The sequence below is a fragment of the Schistocerca nitens genome, chromosome 9 (assembly GCF_023898315.1).
Source record: "Schistocerca nitens isolate TAMUIC-IGC-003100 chromosome 9, iqSchNite1.1, whole genome shotgun sequence".
Taxonomy (NCBI): Eukaryota; Metazoa; Arthropoda; class Insecta; order Orthoptera; family Acrididae; genus Schistocerca; species Schistocerca nitens.
Genome location: NC_064622.1, coordinates 402,040,905 through 402,045,993, shown reverse-complemented (window position 1 = coordinate 402,045,993; position 5,089 = coordinate 402,040,905). Strand labels below are relative to the sequence as shown.

At 44.0% G+C, this 5,089-nt stretch overlaps 1 non-coding gene across 1 annotated transcript; it reads right to left on the bottom strand.

Annotated features, from left to right (window-relative positions):
- Nucleotides 1–3,861: 3,861 nt before the first annotated feature.
- On the bottom strand, nt 3,862–3,934 carry Trnak-cuu (transfer RNA lysine (anticodon CUU)). The gene has a single exon. It is a non-coding gene; the product is annotated as a tRNA-Lys (tRNA).
- Between the last annotated feature and the right edge of the window lie 1,155 nt (nt 3,935–5,089).

Sequence of the window (5,089 nt, the reverse complement as noted above, 5' to 3'; positions counted from 1 at the left end):
AGTCCGAACTTTTCCATGGCTTTGAACAGGAAGTGGTGGCTCACTGTGTCGAAGGCCTTTTGGAAGTCTATCGACATTATCGCCGTTTCCGTCCTGTTTATGGTCGATAGACTGATGGCCGCCCTGTATCCTGCAACTGTTTCGAAAATAGTCCTTCTTGGTACCGCGTATGTTTGGTGTGGACTTATATTCTTGGGCATTACTAGTTTCATTTTGTCCGCAATGCATCGCGCGACTACTTTGTAGTCGGCATGTTTCCTCTTGTGGGAGCTCTGTGCCGCCGATCACGTCGCTGACGACATCCTGGATGGTGTCTCCGATTACATCGCAGAAGGCGCGGTAAAAGTCCGTCGGGGTGCCATCCACTCCTGTCGATTTTACCGCTAGATTTTACGATGTCGTAGATATCGTCGTTCCACATTCTCTCTGTCAGTTTCGCTCTGTCTTCGTCTGTCAGAACATCTGACAGTTTGCGGAGGAGGACGTCTGCTTCGGCCTCGCTAGTCGCTTCACTTCTGTATAATTGGCAGAAATGATTGCGGATCTCTTCTAGAATTTGTGATATCTTTGTTATCTTACTGCCGTCTTCTTTCTGGAGTTCTTTTATCAGCCTCTGTTTCTTCTTTCGTACGATTCGGCAGATGTGGTGGGTTGTAGCGGGCTCTTCTTCAATCGTCCACATTGGTTGGCTTCTTCTGTCATCTCAGGAGTGGTGTTTTTCTTTGCGGTGTCCGTCGCTATTGTCTCGGCTCAATGGTCTGCCTCGCTGCAAGGCGCGGGCCGGTTTCCGCGGCACCTCGGCCACCTCTGAGCTCCCCTCGCTAATCTACCTGTTGTTGAAGCTGGACCGTGAAGGTGTTTGTTCCTGTGTGGGCGTAGGGGCTGTGTCCGCTGCCGGCGCCGCCGGCGGCCTCGCTCACCATTGCTGTCTCCTCCTCCTCCACCTCCTCCTCTGGCTGCTGGCAAGCAGGCAGGGGGCGTGGCGTTTTCCACTTCCATCGCTGCCGTGTTTCATGGCTGCGCCTCTCCTCCTGTTTCCTCGATTGTGAGCACCGGGAATTGGGCATTCAAATTTGTTATTGCCCCTACGTACGTGTGTTTTCTTGGCAACTGCGCTGGTCGTCTACGTGGGCAGTTGTTACACATGTGGTCAGCAGCGTGGCAGATGGAGCGTGTTGCGGCTGTCCACTGTATGCCACGAAACCTCTGTGTCCACATACCGTGACGAAGGACGGGATGTGTTTTCGCAGGCCTATTTTCACGGACCGCACACACTCCAGAGTCTACTTGGATCCTATACGCACTTGACCATTTTTCCCTGGCTATTCCGATTACGTGCCCATACATCCTGAGAGTTTTCACAACCTCCTCATCTGGCGCCTCAAAGGGTAGGTTGTATATCTTTATGTTTCTAACGCCATATCCTGAATGCTGATTTTCCGTCCCTATGGTGAAATTTCCATATACCATTGTTTGTCCCCAGAATCCCCCCTATTTCCCCAGTGTCATCAATTTTTAAGAACAACGAGGTCACTATGAAGTCCAGCTGCAGTCCAGTAATGTTTTCCGTGGGAATTTTTACATTGTCTATTACCCAATCCATAATTTCAAAGGCAGTAGGTCTCTCAAAGATTCGATCAAACGTGCACTGCACAGTCCCACCACCATTTACGGCAGCCATGGTTTTCCAAAAGTTAATTACAGACAGAAATCAAGAATAAAATGAAAGTTTGTACTCGCCAACACGGCGATAGCTGCGACTCGGGGTGGGTGTCCATCCCAGCGGCGGGCGCGGGAGAGGCTCGTTCCGTTGGCGGACGGGAAAACCTCTTCTATCTGCGACGCACAAACGGCAGCAGCACACGTGTGCACAGGCGGGCACCCAGCCAATCCTGTGAATTGTAAGACGCGTTTTCCAAAATATTCATTCGTTTCGTTTTCTCGATACAATATTTTGTCACTGGTTTTCAATTTTTTGTTAGGTTTCTAACTTTGGAAACACAAAGATACTGCGGTATGATTTCAACATACGGCATTTTATATCCGACATTCGCATACCTCACGAAGCATCGCCTGCTTGCACGTTTTTGAGGTAGTTCATTGTTTGTCACTGAAGTCTTTCGCCTAATCTCACGATGGTTTGCAGCAAGACACGTTTTCTGAAGTGAGATATTACACAAGATAGGACCTTTAGTGTTGGTTTGCAGACTCGCTGAACTTGTCTCTCTGTGTGCAGTGCTGCTAACCGTTTCCACTTTATCTAATAATGTTCTCTTCATCTTTGGTTGTCATATGTGTATTATGTCGTTTTAATTACGTTACTGTGTATTTATTCAATATGTAGTGAAATGAAATAGTAGCGTGGCAGCTAAAGAGCCAAATGGAGAGCACATGTAAGGGAGTGGGAGAGGAGAGAGGTCAGATGGGGAGAGCACGGTTAAGTGAAGGTATTGAACAGTGAATGGAAAGTACAAGAAGAGAGAGGAAGGTGATAATGAGACGGAGAAAAGTGGGGAGGAGACGTGAAATGGAGTACTGTGTGTGTGTGTGTGTGAGAGAGAGAGAGAGAGAGAGAGAGAGAGAGAGAGGAGTTGAGATGATGATGATGTATTTTGTGTATTTATCTACACATCAAGTAACTGTTTATTGTAGCCTATATCTAGCTCAAGTGCAATGTATGACTATCGAATAAGATTTTGTATGAAAGCTTTAATTTGTCTAGGTTTATCAGAACATACAACGTTTAAACTTAACGTAAGGTATTTATTAAAATATTGTAGATTTTTTCTTTTTTTTCTTTTTCTAGGGAATTACCAGATTTTTATGGTTTATACAGGCCGTCGAGAGTCAAGATAGGTCCTATGGGTACGTCGCACGATGCCCTCGAACTTGCCTAAAGAAGAAAGAGCTTACCAATAATCGCTAATCTTTTTCGAACGCCTATAAGAACGCTTGAAACAATAATTTCGACAAAAGAAGTTCTGTTTTATTAGGTAGTATGTCATTTAGCTCTAACTATAGTATCTCTAAGAAGGTTCTCACCGAAGTGAGTAGTTGAAATCGAACGTTAGCAATCGGTATTGACTCCTTTCTGATCCTTCCAGTTTTAAACATTGTGTAATACGGTGCTTAATGGGCCTAACATGTAAACAAATAACATGATTGTAAAACCAATTATACACAACACTTCAGCGATCGTTATCTGAACGAATAACTTCTGCTCTGGTAGATGTTAAAAAAAAAGTGTAGGATGTAGAATGATTACAGAGGAATCGTTACAGGGAATCTGATTACATCTGATTACCCGAACAATCTGAATACGTCTTGTCAACGTGATAACAGTATATCGGTAAAGCCGGCCGCGGTGGTCTCGCGGTTCTAGGCGCGCAGTCCGGAACCGTGCGACTGCTACGGTCGCAGGTTCGAATCCTGCCTCGGGCATGGATGTGTGTGATGTCCTTAGGTTAGTTAGGTTTAAGTAGTTCTAAGTTCTAGGGGACTTATGACCACAGCAGTTGAGTCCCATAGTGCTCAGAGCCATTTGAACCATTTGAACCATATCGGTAAAGGCAATAACAGAAGCCGATGTGGCACTAAGGAACGGCTTTTATTGGAATATAAAAGTTTACAGATTTTATTTTGCGTTCCCAGTAAATGTAGTGGCACCCAAAATGCCCTTGACTTTCTCCCGTGAGTCATCCTCTCCACAGCAGAGGTCAACGGGCGACAGTTGGCAGTCTGCCTCAAGAGCATTGCGTGAAACGAAAATGGCCTTTGGTTTTCTGAGCAGGATTTATTCCCACCCATACCTTTCCAGTAGAGGTATTACGACAAATTTCTCTTCGCGAAGTTAAAATTTTACGCCCAACGTGGGGCTCGAACCCACGACCCTGAGATTAAGAGTCTCATGCTCTACCGACTGAGCTAGCCGGGCTACATTTGTCAGTGATAACATTACAGTTATTAATACTTAAGATACAAGACTTTGCTTGCATACAACTGTCGTTCTTCTCATAGATAAGAGTTATTTCTTTTACGTCCTGTCTGTTCTATTGAGCGCAATAATAAGTTAAATGTTTCTCAAATGAATCAGCTTACGTTCACTATCGCACTCTCCTCCGTCCATCAGACTTTCACACCGCTTTCCCTTCCCGACGGCGGATAACTGAAATTAAGTAGCTGCCCTTGGTCCCCCAGTACACCTATTATATAGGTTCTGATAAGTGATAAAGTAATTAGAATAAGCAGCAGGGCCTGTAATACTAACCACACAATTTCATATCTAGCGATGCCATTTAATTGATAGCAATAATATTTTGGCTTATTTAACGGATACTTTCCGATAAATCAAAGGTAGCATAGCATTTCGGGCCAGGAGAGTGTTTTAGTATTTCTTCTGGATGTGTAATCCTCAAGCATTAGAATCACTTTAAACCGGGGACTAATGTTGATGGCACTATGCTATCACGTATGATGAAAGAATGTCGTTAATGCACAATTAATCGATATCGGAGCGACATTGTCTTTTATTCGATAACAGCACTACGTAACATCAATTTCACACATAAAATTTATGTTTGACTATATTTTATGTTACCAGACAGACAGTCTTCATTGGAAATTATAAGATTTAATATCATTTCAGGTCTCGCGGCATAATACCAGGGATGAACCCAGGAGGAGCGAGAACTGCATTGTTCCAGACGTAAAGCAACCTACCGTTCCGTACCGACAGTGAACCATTTAGAACTTCAGCTAAAACGGAGAATGATATGAAATCGTCTACTTACCCGATTGTACCGTTTCAAACCTAGCAAAAATTTAAAGGATTTGTTGAAAGCATAGGTGCCTTAGTATTCTGATCTGGAATTCTTAAGTGACCAGTTGATTCCTCTCTTATACTCACTTTCTTCCTTATAAACCTACTGCATTTACAGATGTTATCGCCTCTACTAACAAGGAAACATCACCAAATTAACGTCATATTTTAAGAAGAAGAAAGCACTGTTGGAAGATATCATCTCAAGTAATCGACCCTGTGTGAAAATTTGGGCCGCAATTTAGATTTAACGCAGATATGACTTAAACG